Genomic DNA, 18159 nt, shown 5'->3' on the forward strand with positions numbered 1-18159 from the left:
AGCTCCTATTTTTTGACGAGGGAGTTTAGGCAAACATTCACAAGAAAAGCATGTGTCAGGCACAGTGATTATGAGAGAGGCGTTTCCAGAGCAAACAGAGGATATGTCTGTACCTCTGGATCAGGGAAATCTGGGAAGTCAACTCATTTATTTAAAAAAATGTGCAGTTCTTGCTGCCACGACTAAAGTGGCCTTAGATCGGTGTCAGAAGAAACCACTGAACTCTTACCGTGAGACTTCCCATAAAGGGGTTTTAAAGTGTTTTCACTTCTACGCACGAGCTTCAGACACAGGGCAATTCATCATGTATGCCACTGGCTGCCTTCAGAAACAACATGTGCATATATTTGTGTATCTGTGGGCATTGACATGCGGGAGGGGGGCAAGACAAAGTATTCCTTTAGGACAAAAGTAAACATGCAAAGTCATACCCTGATTTCATCCTGATATTTTCATTCACTTCATGTCCATAAAACTGAGGTCAGAATGAGGCCGTAATAAATAAATGAAGCATCCAAATGTTCAGCTTCTTAGGAGGTATATATGATCCCCTTCGGAGGACATACACACTGATATTATAAGGAACCCACTCACTACTAAACTATTTATTCCTGGATCTATTTCCAAATCAATTTTTCCTTGACTTGAGGCTTTCACTAAGACTCTCCTGGGGTTAATAGAATTTGAGTTAGATGCTACTGTATTATCATTGTGTGTACATTAAGATTTTAGTTTTAGCAGTTTCTCTACAAAACCCTATTTTCGGGAGGGGGAGAGAGAGAAGCTGATCCAGAAAATAACACACAAAAGAAATGAGTGAGACTGCATAACAAAACAACAAATGGAACAATAAGAACCCCAGCTGTTTCTAAGTGATCCCTCTCACCTTGGTTCACAGGTGGCACTGAAAGGCAGGACTGTCCCACTGCCAAGGACCAGAGAAGAGCCCCAGTCCTGTCAACAGGGAGGTCCGGAACTTTTGATCCCAGCTAAATTATACAGTGGGTTATTCTTTTTCTCCTTTTTATGTTGGGCTATGTAGCGTCGGAAGTCCCTCTGTTGGAAATTGAATGCACTTAAAATAACTCAGGCATAAAGTCAAACAACATGACAAAATAAGGACAACTGCAATTTTTTAGTGTTTTTTGTAGGATTGTGAAAGATGAGGGGTTTTCTTGTTAGGTGTTGGGCTTTTTTTATTCAAATCTCAGCAGCAGAAACATGTCTTCAGCCATTTGCATTCAGAACCTGAATGCATATAGTCTTTTGAATCCTATGTTGATACACGTCATTGACACCCTAACAGCAAAAGTTTCAGGGTGCAGAAACTGTCTGTACAATATAAAATTGGCCAGACATACATGGAATTGAGCAGAAATAAAACTATTTTCATTTGTTTTAATGCAGTGGCTTGGTCCTGCCAGAGCACATGCTGTCCACCTACATTAATTTAGCTGATTTAATCGACTGCCTAGAAAGAAACCATTAAGCCCAGGGAGAAACAATACAGCAATTAGCAATGGTCAGGTAGTCATGACAAGGTCTGCCTTACAAAGTTCAAGACAGAGCCAGTTCTAATGGGGTGGCCAAAGGATTAAGAAAGATTTGGGGATTTAATCTAAGAACAATACTTCTCAACCGTTGCAGAAAGCCCAAAGGTCAGATAAGGGGTGGAGTCTCTCTGTAATGTATTTTTAAGTAAGTGCCTTCATTTTAAGAGCAACACAGGTCCTGGAACTGAACCTTATGAAAATCAAACACCCAGGGACAAACTGAATTCTAGTGAAAACATTTTTCTTGCTTACTTACCCACAATTGGGCTTTAATCCTGTTTGAAAGCAGATCTTCCTGATATTAAACACAGGATTTTCTGCGTAGTATCCCTGTGCAGAGGACTTGACCTTCAGCTAGTAAAAAGCCCAAAGGAACATGATGTTAATGTTTACCTACCTGGGAGCTCCAGCCACAGCAGAAGACAAAAACACTTTGCTAACATTTTTCCCTTTCCTGGATCTTTAGATGAAACAGAGATTCACTGCATGCACAAAATGCAACTTCTTTGGTACTTCCTTAAAACTCTTATTTCCTTCTTTTAGATACTGACAGGGCAGTTGAGGGACCTGAGTGTGGTGCTTGGCCAGCTCCACGCTTTCTCTGGGTTATCACTGAAATCACTCAATCTCTCCCAGCCTTGGTTTCTTCTCCATAAGAGAAGTCGTTGTTAATGCTTTGTTTACTTGCATCATCAGCCAAAAATGTGCAATGCAAATAAATTACCAACCCCTTAACTGTCTGGATCTACTACCACTAAGAGCAGCCAAAACACTTTAGACATCCAGGTTTTTCAGGTTGTCCTGTTTACGTCCCAGAGCCCAGGTCTGATATTATACCGCAGAATAAAAACTGACTGTGCTCCAGGCACTGGCACTTAGAAACACCAAGATGTAGTTGTCACCTGCATGAACCGCCCCCCTGTGTCTCTCTTCTCCCTGAGGCCTTGATGGATACAGCAAGTGCCTGCCAGTCTCAGTCTTCTTCATCCACATGAGGAACTCACCCCTGAACTCACACAGCGTCCCTGAACTCACACAGCGTCCTCTTTTCCACATGCACATTTCCAGGTATGAATCCATGTCTTTTGGGTTTCATACTGACCTTGGTCTTGCTGCAGATACCACAGGAGACATGTTTGAACTGCAGTTCAATTCACTTGCTTGTGGACTGGCACCTAGTGCAGCTTGAGCCGCCTGGCAGCACTTTGTCCTGCTTCCTTCTCCAGGAAAGCTTGGGTTTCCATAAGTCCTGTATCCTATTAGCCAGTCCTCCGCAGAGGTCTCAGATACCCTAGGGCACCCCACACACCCCTAGGCACCTATATTTAGACACCTAATATGAGTCTTTGCTGTTGGGACAGTATGCAGCTACAGCTGAAATTCAGGTCCAGATTCAGCCACCTGAAGGCGTCTCGTGGTGGTGTATATGTGCTATCCCTGCTCCCATTGTGCCAATGGAAACCGACTCAGTTCAGTCAGCGAAGATGAGGAAGCAGTCCACGTGGTGTCCACAGGCGTCTGCTGCAAGGAGAGGGCTGAATTTCTCTCTTGGTACAATGATGCTAGATGTCCCCATTGGTTACAATAAGAGCTTAGAAACCCACGCCCATGGGGACAGCCCATGGTGGGTATGTCTGCAGGAGGTGTTGGAAGCTGGACCTGACTCCCACCCAAAAGTGTTTTGAACCCAGTGAAATGTGTTGCTAAGTAAGAGAGATGGAGACAGCCAGGCTAATGCGGTGGTTGGGGCCAGGTTCAGTTCCAAGCTTGTGATACAATGGTACCTGCAGCCCACATGGAGCTGTCTGGTACAGCACGAAACTGAAGGTATGGTTGCTTTGCTTGAAAAAAAGCCTTTAACACTTTTTTCGACCCCCAAGCCATGACAAATGACTTGGAGCCCTGTTACTGCTTTGCCAGAGAGCGACAATGTAAAATGATGGCCAGGGGAGTCCCTCTGCCAGCATGTATCACAGGGTGTTGGCTGTTCACGATTGTATTTGCACAGCCAGAGGTTAAATGCTGCCACCAGTCTCTTAGGGGTTTGAGCCTTGAATTTGACTGACAGCTTCAGTAGATGCTGTTTCTGTACCTGGCCCATTAAAATACATTCATATCTCTGTTAAATGTTATCATAAAAGAGTGGTAGAAAGCAGGATGCCTTCTTTGCTCTGGTCCAGTAGTTCCTCCTGCCGTCTTTTCCTGTAACATTGATTTGTGTGGGTGCTTGTGGGACTCCATCAACTTCTTGCCACTTCCTGAAAAGGAAGCTCAAAACTGAAACGAGCTTCTTGCACCCCAATGTCTTCAGCATTCACTACAGCACATCTTCCGAGGAATATGAAGTGCCTGGACTGCCAGCACTTATCTCTGAGCTGAAGAAGGTGCTGGTTGGGAACATGATGCTCCTGCAGACCTCTCTGTAACAGGACATGCACTCTGACCGTGGCATAAAGACAGCAAACCTCAAAGTATTCCAAACAGTGATTACATATTAAATGGGAAATAAGAAGTGGCATTTCCCTTCCATGTGGCCAGAATAAAAGGTCTGTTTGGGGCTCTCTTCAAGGATGTTTTGGTGCAAACAAGAGATCTGCTCCATCGTTTCCCTCCCGGCTGTCTTTTCCATGCCACAAGCTTTGTGGTGAACTTAACGCCAGGCAGAAATCCCTTGGGATGGTGGCAGGAGTCACTCGCCTGATCCATATGGTAAACTCAGACATGTTAAAAAATGTACGGTCGTATCACCCTAGCAGCTGTACAAACAACACAGTCGGTAGAGCCGCAAAATGGACTTTGTGGGCAGATACTTAATGGCATAAAATATACCCCAGACTTCCTACTCAGAATCAGAAACAGGTTTGTCTCCTGGTGCTGGCCAGAGCTAAAAGACACCCCTTTGACAAACACAGGTTGCAGCGGGGAGGGTTTAGTAGGAAGGCCACCCTTCAAGGGAGAGCCTGTGTTTAGGGGATTGCTAAACCAGGGACAAGGTCTTCAGCTGGTTCAGCCCTTACATCAGCAATGACTCCAGACCTACACTCCTTCAACCAGCTGATGTTTTGTCACTGTCTTCTGTTCTTAACCCTTGACAAAACAACCCTGCAGCCTGAAATCTTTCTGTCTCATTAGCTTTAGCAGCATCCTGTGACTGGACTTGATGTCTGCACAAGAACCTGCAAATAAATCGGTCCTTCCTCCGTTGGATTGATTCAAGGCAGGGACCCAAGCATGAAGCTTAACCCTGGCTTTGCCTGTATCCAGCCTTCATCAACTAAGGGTGCTGACCCTTCTAAAAACAGAGTCATCTGTGGTTTTCTATGCTTTATTTTACGGGTTGCAAGCAAAAAATAGTCCCAGCTTCTCAGCCCCGGGAGAGTCACCAGGAAGAGCTGGACCACTGCTCTCCTTTTCTTTGTAAAGAGCACAGAGAAAATCAGAGGTGAGGTTTCGCTCTGGAGGGATTAGCCACACTTGTGCTTTAACCCTCTTTATTTTTTCCCTGCAGCTTGTGGTTTTGCAGTAACAGAGCTATGGCTGAGAAAATCTGCTAAGGAATTAGTTAGAAATGGGCTTACTGGGACTTCTGGTGTAACTACAGATAAAGACCAGTTGAGGGCTTAAGGCAGGGAGGGAATGGTGGGTGTCGGTGGTGTCACCTCACTTGCTCCTTTTCTGTGCAATCCCCATACTGCTTTCAGCAAATAAATTTTATATTCTGTTCTCTGCTGCTGAAACATCATGCAAACAAATGGTATTGCTCTTAATAAAGTCCTTTTAGGTTTTTTTCAGTATTAGTAGTGCCAAATGAAAGTAAATAAGCACACAAAAACTACCCACTTCTTTCCCTAAGCAGTGCCATGGCTTGGTATTTCTAAAGAGCCTGACATTTCTATGGCGCTTCACAAACAGGGGGTCAAATTTCAATTTGGCACCAGCAGCATCACAACATCAACATCAGAGGCACTTTAGGGGGTCCCCAAGGATGGACACCACCAAAGCCCGCCAGCCCCAGACTGACCCTTTCAGGTCCATCATGGCTTGGATTTCACCAAGAAGGAAGATGCTGTTGAAGACCTGAGGTCATCATCTAAATAGTTCTTTTCCCCCTTTGCTGTGTGATCTGAAGCAAGTCCAGTGCTGTCAGGTATCAGAGGCTTATTGGAGCGTATTCATTTTACTCAGTAAATTTTGCCAGAAATGCTTCCACAATTTCAGGTCTTAAAGAAAAGCTTGACATTTGATGGGCTTTTGTAGCAGTTCACTGGGCTGCAGCCGGAGCAGCAGTACACATCCACTGCCTTGCGCCCTCCTGGAGACAGGGCAGCCGAGCACAACGATCCAGTGTATTAAAAACACAGGTGTCAGACCCAGGGCTTCCCCATGGTGCTGGGAAATGTTCACATCTTGGAGACCTGCTCTTCCAGATGATCAGGCTGCCCTGCTGGTCACGAGGAATGGAGCAGATCTGAAGATGGGAGGGGTTCACAAAAGGAAAAGAGCAGTTCAGGGCAAATTCTGCTCTTAGAGATCCTGCATGGGGTTGTCCTGGTGTTGGAGCAGGATAACTCTCCTTCGCTGAAGGCCAAGCTGGCATTTAAGGCTTCAGGATCATGGGGTGCAGCTCAGCATGAGCTAAGCTGAAAGCTGATGCAACCCTGGTGTCTAAGGGCCAGAGCTGCAGAGGTTGAAATCAGCACCTCCCCTTTGACCTCAGCAGCCCTGAAACACTTTGGTTTCTCTGTCTCTGCGTAATTAGGAGCAATTTGGGTTTTTTATCCCTGTGAGATTTTAGAAAGCCAAACTTCTGAAAATCAGCACCAGAAAACGAGAGAGTGAGAAGGAGTGGGAACCACCTCCCTCTGCGCACCCAAAAGCCACATCAAAGAAGAAGGTTTCAACCTAGTTAAATGTAGCACAGCCTATAACAGGACAGGTCTGGTCCTGTGTCCCCAGAGGTCGCAAGACATGTGGAACAAGCTTCTTCATCATGTAAAGCAGGAAATCCAGCTACTTCCATCTTCTCTTGTTCCCCTATCATTTTCATCATCTGGTATTTCATGGGAAAATCGCTAGGACAACTGCAGCATGACCACTTGGCTGGGCTGTGTGGTCCTGGAACAGGAACTGGTAGCTTCTTTTATTATCCCCAGCTGATGAACCTCTCCCTCTAGCAGTTTCATGGGGATATTCCCTACCTACCTTCCTTGGGGACACACATTTGAAAGCACAAAGCAAAGCTCAGTTGCAAGTTTTATTTAATTCCAAATATAAATTGAAGCCTTAAGAAATGCTGAGCTGACAAATTACACCATTTTACTATCTTTTATTGGATGCCATCTGTTGAGCTTTTTTTTGTACTAAAATTGATTTTGTTTTCAGGCATTGTGGAATAGATGAGGAATAGAAGTTCTGTCCACTATTTTTTTGGAGGCTTAAGAACCCCAGAATAAAATATAAATGTAGATTTATCCCATAGCAGGATTTGTCTTGCACCTAAAGAAAAAAGTATTTTGCTCTAACTGGAGGCTTTTTGTGTGTCAGCTTTGTCCTTGCAAAAATAACTGACAACATAAAAAGTACCCAGTTTCTTTGTAAAGTGAAGATTTTCCTTTGAGTTTTCTTTTTTTCTTTTGCTGAAATATTGCTGACTCAGTAACGTTGCTGGGCAGGACCAAGTTAATGTTCAACTGAAATTCTTTGCTTCAGGATTAGTTCTTCAAACTAAGTATCTAAAAAATGTAGACAAATGTCTAAACTAAATACACAGGGGCTAATCCTCATTTCACATACTCGCAGTTAAATTTAGAGCACCAGCAGTGAAGTCACTCCAGTTGCAGCACTTGAGACCTTGTGGTCTCCATGAGATCCCACCCACCTCTGTATTCTTAAAAGCTGCTGTCACATCTTCATTTATTATATCATACACACAAACACGCACACACTGAGCTTTCACTAAATATACCTATTCTTACATTTTTAACACTGTTTATTATATATTTTTCTATTCATCCCTAAAGTTGCATTGGCACTGGTGAAAACCCAAAGAATTAATGACATTCAAATCTGTCTTTTAAAGCAATTTCCTCTATTCTTGGATTCTGGGAAACCTTTCAAACTCCTTTGCAGCAGAGAAAAGCAGTAGATGGCTAACCATGCCTACTTCTCCATGGGAACTAGGGTCAGCACATGACTAAAATGATGATGAAAATTTTTTTTCTGCAGCCCCATCGTAAAGGAAGAGTGCAGGTTGGTCATCAAGGCTTCTTCTTTTGGTGACAGGGTGGTCATATATATATATATATATATATATATATATATATATGGTCGTATTTGTAGTGTATCTTTTTCTCTGTTCTGGAATAGCCACAAATAGCCACTAGATGTCACAACTGCTTCACTGTTTAACTTTTCTTCCAGAGCTGTTGTACTGAAAGCCTTGGCCTTCCTTGGAGAAGGACCTTTGCAAGTTTAGCCGAAGAGCAAAAGCAAGGACCATGCAACTAAGCAAACCCAGGTTTTCGTCCTCAGGAAGACAAAGATGCTTTAGGACAGACCTTTTTGGGGAAAAGAATTCATACACTTCTGAAGTCTTCCAGCTGGACCAGGCAGGCACAAAAAGACTGCAATTTATTCAGTCTGAAGGAAACTATCAAACTTGAAGGCCCTCCCTGGCTCTTTGAAGCTACAGCAGAAAATCAGGGAGGAGAAGAGGTTTGAAGAGGGACACAAAAAACTTGGTTCAAGCCAGGAAATAAAAGTGACCACAAGGACTCCTTTATTCTGATAATGTTGGTGTTGGAAGTAAATTTTCTATATCTTTCTCTACAGTTAACATATGGCATTTGTGGTGTTGTGGTTATTGATGCTTGCTGGTCGTGGAACTCATGAACACCCGCCACCTCCTACTGAAATAGTTAAGAAATAGCAAAAACATCAACCGAACATAATTAGGCCAAACTGCAGCAGTTTCTGTCAAGAGGAGCTAATTATAGTGCCAAACTGCTAGAGTTTGGCTGTATCTCCACCCTATTTTAGCAGCTTGTGTCAGAGAGGCAAATAATTGCAACGCGAAGGAAGGAGCATGTGAAGGTCAGGGGAAGAATCTTCTCCCCCACTTCTCAGGATATTCTGATTTCTGTCTCTGGTGTCACCTGTAGGAACATGTTCATCCTTAAGACGTAGCACTAAAGTTACCACACAAGAAAAATACACCTTTTTCAGATGGATATTCAAACTAATTATCTCCCACAGGCCTTCAGAGAATTTTTCTTCTTCCTCTAAGACACTGTAGTCAGTGCATCAGCCTGTCATCATTATGCACATGAAAACAATAACAAAGCTGAAGATAATTAATTCACTTATTCACTCTGTCATGACCAGTAATTGCTCCTGTGGATTCCTTTTTCACTCCAATGGTAACATTTATCACAAACAAAACCCGAACTGAATTCCTGTGAAATTGCTATTAAAGCATTTCCTGAAGGTTAAAAAAAAAAAAAAGACAACTAAAAACAATTTTAAAAGTAAAAAGGAAAAAAGGAGACAAAAGGGATTGTCAGAACAAACTGCACTTTACACAAAGCAGTGGACATGTTTGGTGCAATACCAGCCTTGCACAGCTTCAACTTTCTGTTGTTTCAACAGCATCACATCTGCATTCTCAACAAATGCCGACTGGAGCCTTGCATCCCTGCCCAGCACCGCTGCACATGTTGCTTCCAGCACCAACCAGCTGCTTTTTATTGAGTCCATTTTAGACAGTCTGGGGCTGAGGAGTGTTAATTCCCCTTGCTGTTCCCACAAAGAGCAAGGAGACTCCCATGTGTCCACCAGGATAACTTGCAGGCATCTATCGCCTTGCAGCCTGGTGCTGATGAATTTTCATGCAAACCAGATGTGCACAACTCACACCTGCACAGTGCCACACTGCCACCCATATAGAACTGCTATGAGCTCTCCACATTACTTCTCACACACCTTCTATCAGCATCCAGCCTAGTTTACACACCAGGATGCTCTTTCAGGCTTGACTCATCTGGCTGCTCCTACTCTGCAAGGCAAGGATTAAACCAAGGAAAAACCTGATTTAACTTTGTCCCTAAAATGGACATGAAATGGAATAGTCCAGGAACTTTGTGTCCCACCACTTAAATTCTTCAGCTAAATTCATTCATATCCTGAGCATCCTTTCCTGAAAGCTGAGTGCATTTAACAGGAAAAAGATTTGAAAGCCTACAAAAATAAATGGCACTTTTACCTTGAATGAGCTATGGATCAGACCTCCAGTGGGTAACAGAGGAAACCCACTGGAGACTCTCTCACCTCCCTAGGATATGTCCCACCAAGGGGCATCAGAAGCACGCAGGCGCAGAGTGCTTTTCCTGAGCAAGGGGCATTTTTCGGCTCAATGGGGTTTCTGCTTGGTTACACCACTTGAGTGGGTACCCCAGAAGATTAGTAGCTGTCTGCTCTCACGCTCCACTGAAACACCCAGGGGCATTTACCATCAAACACAAATATTTGCAATATTGAAAACCACTGGGATTATTCACAGGTTTGGAACTAGACAAGCCCAAGTCCTGAAGAAGGCCACAGAAAAATACTGCTCATCATACATCTGCAGGTGACAAAATATGATTTTGATGGAATATACTTGTGCAGTAATAAGAAAATCATACCTTCTGCGGTGGTACACACAAAGGCATTCAGGAGATAAGTTTTGAAATGACCAATTTCTCAGTTACTTGCATCATCCTTATGCCCAAACAAATCAGGGAAGTACTGTATAAAGGACAGCTAGGGTTGTAGTCTGAATCTCGGATAGTCATCATCTTAGAAGACTTAATGAGTATGACAAGTAAGTTATAACATGTGAAAAGGCACATGTAGCCACTGAGGAGACCTTGGATCCATCATCTGAGAGTGCAATGCCCTTAATATTCCCCCTGTCTCTAGTTCCCCATGTCCATCTCTTGTGCACTTGCCTTTGCCTCTGAGATCAGCCTGGTGTCCCCTTCTCATCCACACTGCCCTTCTGCCATGCTGGCTCTGCTTTCTCCACGTTGGGATGGACTGCAGAGGAAGAGGTGGACCACGGGTTAGGAGATGGATCATGAGGGAGGAGGTGGCTACAGCTCCCCGCTGATGGACTGTAACCTGAACCCAGAGTAGCATGGAGGTGTCTGAAATGCCTCACCCATCTTGAAGCTTGGCCAGATGGTTCCCACCCTGTTTATCTACATTCACCCAATTTGCATGACTTGTCTGTCATGAGATTATTTATTACAGTGGCTTTAGTCAAACTCCTCTTCTGCACTTTAAGGCAATGCTTTTTTTTTGTCTGTGACTTCGGATGCAGACTGAAACCAACTGAGGCCAATAGATCTACTCATGCTTACATGCTTTGCTAAATGAGCATTTTTGTTAGGCTCAGTGACACTTTCTTTGAGGTAATACCAAATCACAGCTTACTGAAGCCTGGTGCCAAATGCCCTTCATGTCCAGAGGGAAAAGAAACTCAGCCCATAATTTACCCCAGGTGGGATGTATAAAAAACAGCCCCCTTTCTTACACAGAGGGATGGAGATGTATCAGAGATGCCCTAAGTGACCATCTTCAAGGCACCCAAGGTGCATTGTGTACTTTACCTCCACTGTGTGTACTGACCTTCCTAAGCATTGCATATATTTGTTTGGAGAGTCCTTGCCCATTTCTAGGAAACCAGGATGGTTTCAAACCATCTGTTTACCAACAGGGGTGACAACTAGTATTGCCAGGTGAAAATTGAGAGCTCTTGTCTCTTATGTCTTCTTGGAATTGTATCACAAAAAAGCAACCCCATGGCTGGTCAGGTTTGGTCACAACCCAGCAATGCTCTTTAGCAACCTGGCTGCTGGCATCTGAGTCCATTAAATCAGATCTTCACAGGTGGTGAAGGCAATGGCAGAACTGATACGGTGGCAAGTGCTGGATGCAGGGAGTGACCAGCTGCCTGGCAAACAGCCTCTCCCCAGCACAGCCACACTTCACCATCCCTTTGATAGGGACGTAAACAACATAAATTTGAGTGTGTTGCTCTCCATCTTACTCTGCAAAAATCAACTGTGATGTTTCTGCTGTGCCCTGGCTGGTTCCCAGAAAGCAGGCTCTGCTCCCACCAAGGTTTTGTGGGACCTTTCAGCTCACAAAACTCCACCTGCTCCCCTTGAGCATACCTCGCTGTAGAGCAAGCCCTCTAAATGTGTCACATCAGGGCTTTTTCTGTGAATCACCTAGATTTTTAAAACCACATCTCATTCAAAATTTCAAAACATCTTCCTTCTCCATGTTTGGATCCATCTGCAGCTAACACTGATTTCTTCATTAGCTTCACCTGTCTCACTGGAGTTGTTCCTGCTTTGTGTGGAAGTGAGGAACTGTGGGTCATCGCCCTCTGATCAGTAGAAGCCTTTTACTAGGTCACACTTTCCTAGCAAGTAAGCAACAGCCTGGACTGACATGAAGTGCTCTGTATATTTTCTGGAGGAGAACTGAAAAAAACCTCTCTGCATCCTCCATTGATTATTCTGCATTCAGGAAAAATTTGTGCCCATCCTTTTCACTTTGACACTTCTCTACTAAAATTACATTTTCTTCTTTAAGTAATGCAACACTTCGCTAAAGTGTTATTGTGGTTGTCTGATGTTGAGAGACTGGGAGGCAGGAGGGGATGTGGATTGCATTTGTCTGGGGTAGGTGCTCCCAGGAGGTTATAGGTCCTGCCTAAAATAGATGAATTGAATCCATTTGGCTCTTTCCGAAGGGCTCCGTGTTTGCTCAAGCTAACTGCTCACATAGCTTTCGAGTGGGAAGTTATGCGAGACAAATCCTATTACTGATGCAGTAAAACTAGGAATAAGTTGCTGCTAGTCCTGCTACAGCTGTCTGTTTGATCAGCAAAATGGGTGCAGAGATAGATTGATAGACGGATAAATGTATTATAGCAGACAATATTTGGCCGTGCTTGGCCAGCCGTCTGGCTAAATAGCAATATTGATCCTGTAAATAATGACATCCCTAAAATATCTAACTTACTCCTCAAGCAGTAAATACAGGCCTTAGGGCATGAATATCTCCACTGAATGTTTCTTGGGAAAGGCAGCCATCCACTGCAGAATAACTGCGTAACGTGGACTCTCTCTCACGCTGGTTGTAATGTATTTCTGTTAAATTAGTTAAATGAAGACTAGAAACGTATCAGGTTTCTTTTCCCTCTCATTTACTGAATATTCAGTTTGAAGTTTAGAGTATTATTTAATCCAGAAATGTTCAAGTTTTCTAAGTGGTAATTGATTGAATTAAGCTTATTTGTTCCTTTATAACCAAAATATTCCCAGTCTGGATGACTGAAATAAGCTACAAGAGCTCACATTAAGCACTTAGTGACTGCACCACTTTTATGAAGCCAAGTATAAGAGTTGTGTTAAAACACAAAATGCATATAGAAATGGCACATGATCCCCCATGTGAAATGCTGCCTGCCTGGGAGCTTAAAAACATGTCCATCTGACTTCCAGAAAAGAAACATCATATCTGTTCCATCTTTTTTACAAGACACAAAACTAATTTAATGCAGTAAAGGAAAGAAATTTCCCAGGCAAGATAGATCAAAAAATACCAAACATGTGAATAAGGTTTTGATGAATTTGACTAACACATGGCAGAACATTGCTGGCACCTCCAGTTGGACAATCCTGTGAGCAGAGATTTTTCTAATGAATCTTCTATAATCTGCTAAAGGTTTCTTGCTGACTTTGTTTAAAAGTGATAAAAAGGGGACGTTCCTTGGCCAGTCTAGCTGCTGCTGAGGCAATGGTGTTGGTCAGGCAGAGCACCCGAGGAACTGGAAATGAAGCTCCGATGTGGGCATCAGAGGTACCAGCACATCAACCCAACCTGTCCCATGAAGTGGTGACCCCGCAGTTGACCATCTCAGTAGAAAGAAACAATAAATAGCAGTTTGCTCTTCAATTATACAAGATTTTGGTACATTAGTTGTGAGCTGTTGGATTTGGCTCCTCACTGATCTGGTCCAGCCCTCACTAAGCTATATATAAAAGTAAAGGAGGGAATGAAAAACTCCTCTTCAAAAAACAACTCATGTAAGTATTTAAGGAAGGCAAGACTGTAGTAAGAAAAGCATCACAGTGTACCATCTAGATTTACAGCCAAGTTTTTCAGTGTAATTTGTCATTGCCAGATCCATTACGTTGGGATTAAACTGTACAGGTTATTAAATACTGATTACAAGAAGACAGTGCACTATGGCAGGGAAATAACTTACTAAAATTAAGGCTTTGAAAATGTTTTAAGGGAATTAATGTTTAATTAATGATTTTGATCTATAAGACATTCCAGTAATAGCTTCAGTAAGTGATTACACAAACCTGTGAGACATTTGTAAGTAGAAAGGGTACTTATGTTAGCATTTTTTTAAGTTAACCCTGCATTGGAAGAGCACCCCAAGGGAATTAGGTGTACAATAAAAGGACCGTTCCAGTTAGCAGGCTCTGCACCTTCTGTGATTTCTTTTTTGCTTGATCAGATACATGGCACATATTTTTAACAATACAGCATGAGATGAACATGATTAAGAATATTCCTAATTCGACACCCCAAATTAACTTGGATATTAAACTGCAGGGAGGTTTACAGATATGAGATGGTTGACTGAATAGTCACTTTTTTTCTTCCACTGAATTTCATCTTTCTGCTATTGACTTCCAGAAACAACATAAATCATCATCAGCATTTAACTTTGCAAGATGATTGATGATCTATGTTAGAAAACTACTTACACTATGACATTCTTTTAAAAAGTCTTCTCTTTTTTCATTAAAAAAAGTTTGTGATTTCTTATAGTCAAAGCCAAGCCACTGATCCTTCTCTGTTTTCCTCACTACATTTACCTCAATGATTTGACATTATTTTCACAAGGCTGTAAGTGTAATTAAGGGGGTTTAAAAGATGTTTGTGTCAGTAGCTGTAAAAATACAAACAGGAAAGTCTACTGAACTGAAAACAATAAATAGCTGATACCAGTTTTCTTCCAGAGATGATGTTACAAAGACGCTTCTACAGAAAAAATTTCATTAGGGAATTTCATGGTAATTTATAGTGCTCTGTCAGGAGATAAATCCCACATGTGATTCAAGACATCTAAATAGCTGATCTGTCAAGTTCTGTGATTATATAGGGGCTTTTTAACAGTTCAGATCCTGATGAGATGTAGGGATGACACAACTCTCATTAAAGTTGAAACGAATAAACTTTAGAAGTTCTAGTACAAAAAATGGCAGTTTATAGGTCTTTAAGTTCATCTTCAAACTGAAATGCATAATCTTTTTGGTAATGTACTGAATAAAAAAAAAATTGCAAAGAAGTTTTGGAGGATTCACAAGGCTTGATAAATTTGAAAAATCACTTTGAAAATGATGACTTCTTTCCTTTTCCTCCTCCTTTCCGGGTGCAGCTGGACTAAAGCCAACGTCACTACACAATTTTTGGTTAAAACCACCTGAATTAAAAGTTTGTCCAGACTTAACTAACTTTATCCAGAAAAGTAATGGGAAGGTTTTCCCTGGTTACAAGATGGATCTGGCTTTATATTTAAAAGATATTTATTCTTGTTACAGCTTGCTAATATTCATTACAGCTAATTTTTCTCCCTGGTTATAATGTGCTTATTTTCTCCCTATCACTGGCTATAATCATTTAGTTTGGTCTATGCTGCCTGCTTAATTATTTCCATCTCTTTCTATGTCACATTTCTCAGAATAATAATTATGTCAGATCATAAATCTCATCCTACAGTGACAGTAATAAAAACCTGACAGACAGTAATACTTGCTTTATAAGGTGGAACAAGGTGATTCAGTTTAACTAAACACGTAATTTCTTTCTACTTAGTATAATTAATTCAGCTTAATTATTTAACCTATTAACCAAAGGTTAATTAAATTGAATCTGAAGCACTCTCATTATATTTATATTGCTTTTTTTTTTTTTTTTTGAATGGGACCAGTGTTTCATTACCTCTCTTGCTCATTAATTTTAGTGCTGCTGTTGCTCTTTCTTGAAACATTTGTTTTCTCCAGGGCCGGGTTAATCCATAATTCAGCGCTAATGGTGAATCAGTTGTGCATTACCCACTGCGTACGGTCCACCAGGCGACGCCAGCGTTTGGGTGCAGGGGCTGGGCTGCATGGTCTCACTGTGGTTAGTAGCGGGGAACAGGACCCTCAATAGCCACAACCATCCTGCCTTCAGCTTTAAAAAGACACCTCCTTCCCCTTGCTTTTGGTATTTATTTTTTTTTTTGCAATGCCAGCTTCTAAACTTATGTCCCTGCTCTTCTTCAGTGCTGCAAGGGAGGAGGGTGGGATAGGGGTGGCAGCCCCGTTTCTAAAGGCTTCTTAAGGCTCTTTTGAAGAGCACCTTGAAAAATGAAAGTCCAAAGCAAATGCCACAGTGCAAACCAGCCAAGGTGTTAAATTCAACAAACTCAATCCCAGGAGCTGTTGGGAACAGCCCACCGGTGTGGGCACAGCTGAACTGCCCCCGTCCAGGGAAGTCGTGGGTACCTGCAGTGCCTGCCCTTATCTGAAGGTCTACCATGGTGCATTGGATTTGCATGGCAAGGTTTTGCTATCGGGGGGTGGGGGCTACAGGGATGGCTTCTGTGAGAAGCTGATAGAAGCTTCCCCCATGTCTGACAGAGCCAATGCCAGCCGGCTCCAAGACAGACCCACGTCTGGCCAAGGCTGAGCCCATCAGTGACAGCAGTAGTGCCTCTGGGATAATGTATTTAAGAGGGGGAAAAAAATCCTGTCCAACAGCAGTTGCAGTGGGAGAGGGGAGTGACAATATGTGAGAGAAACAACTCTGCAGGCACCGAGGTCAGTGAAGAAGGAGGGAGAGGAGGTGCTCCAGGCACTGGAGCAGATACTCCCCTGCAGCCCGTAGTGAAGACCATGGTGGACAGGCTGTTCCTCTGCAGCTTATGGAGGTCCACAGTGGAGCAGATATCCACCTGCAGCCCGTGGAGGACCCCACGCCAGAGCAGGAGGCTGTGACCCCATGCTGGACCAGGCTCCTGGCAGGACCTGTGGGCCCGTGGAGAGGAGCCCATGCTGGAGCAGGTTTGATGGCAGGACTTGTGACCACACGGGAGACTCACACTGGAGCAGTTTGTTCCTGAAGGACTGCACCCTGTGGAAAGACCCACGCTGGAGCAGCTTGTGAAGAACTGCAGCCTGTGGGAAGGACTCACATTGGAGTTCATGGAGAACTGTCTCCTGTAGGAGGGACCCATGCTGGAGCAGGGCAAGAGTGTGAGGAGTCTTCCCCCTGAGGAGGAGGAGCAGCAGAGACAATGTGTGATGAACTGATCGCAACCCCCATCCCCCTGTGCCGCTCGGGGGGAGAAGGCAGAGAAATTGGGAGTAAAGTTGAGCCCAGGAAGAGCGGAGGGATGTGGGGAAGGTGCTTTAAGATTTGGTTTTATTTCTCATTATCCTACTCTGATTTGATTGGTAATAAACTAAACTATTTTTTTTTTCCCCAAGTCAAGTCTGTTTTGCCCATGATGGTAATTGCTGAGTGATCTCCCTGTCCTTATTTCAACCCGTGAGCCTTTCGTAATATTTTCTCTCCCCCTGTCCTGCTGAGAAAGGGGAGTGAGAGAGCAGCTTTGGTGGGCACCTGGCGTCCAGCCAGGGTCAACCCACCACACATGGCATGATCACCTATAAACCATTATGTCTCAAAAAAAATTGTAATGATAATAGCGATAGTCTGGAAAAGCAAGAACCAGGGACTAGAAATACCTCTGCTGCCTGTCACTTAATTTTCATCAAACACGCTTGTGGCTGGGCAGCTAAGCATCGGTGTAAGCAGGCTGTGCTGGTGACAGGGCAGAGCCACGGCACGCCAAAGCCGCGCTGGGAGGAGACAGAGTCCCTGGACCCTGCACTAAACATGCCCCACACATGCTGGCAAAGATGTGGATAGTCATGGCAGGTCGGGGAGCCTGGCAGCCTCTGAGGGAAAGGATTAGACCTTTCTTAAGAGACCCTTAACTCAAAAATTCACGTACTGACTGAAAATACGAACTGGGGGAATTTGCACAAAGGAAATCTGCACAAAGGTTACAGAACTGCTCAGACAGCAAAGTTTTTCCAGCACTTCAGAGATTTTAATTCCATCTCTGTAGTAAACTCTGCACCCGTAACCCACAGCCCAAGAGCCGCTCGAAGCCCCACCCCAGCAAGGGCATCTGTTGCAAAAGCACCCACCAGTGCTACCTGCATCCCATGCTCCCGGAGAAGCTCAAGAGTCAGACCTGCCACCTTCACACTTAAGATTTAACAAGCCTCTGCTAAGCACAAAGCTGAATGAGATCACGTCTGGTCCAGGGCCAGAAAGTAATGGTGCAGTAATGGTTTTATTGGCTTTTTGAGAAGGAGCTGTTTGATTTCAGAGAGAGAGGAGAGTCAACAGCAGCATTCGCTCCTGCTAATCTCATTTCCAGACGCATGCTGAGTGAGAAGGCGCTTGGGCACAA

Source organism: Numenius arquata, chromosome 5 (assembly GCF_964106895.1).
Source record: "Numenius arquata chromosome 5, bNumArq3.hap1.1, whole genome shotgun sequence".
In the NCBI taxonomy this organism is placed as follows: domain Eukaryota; kingdom Metazoa; phylum Chordata; class Aves; order Charadriiformes; family Scolopacidae; genus Numenius; species Numenius arquata.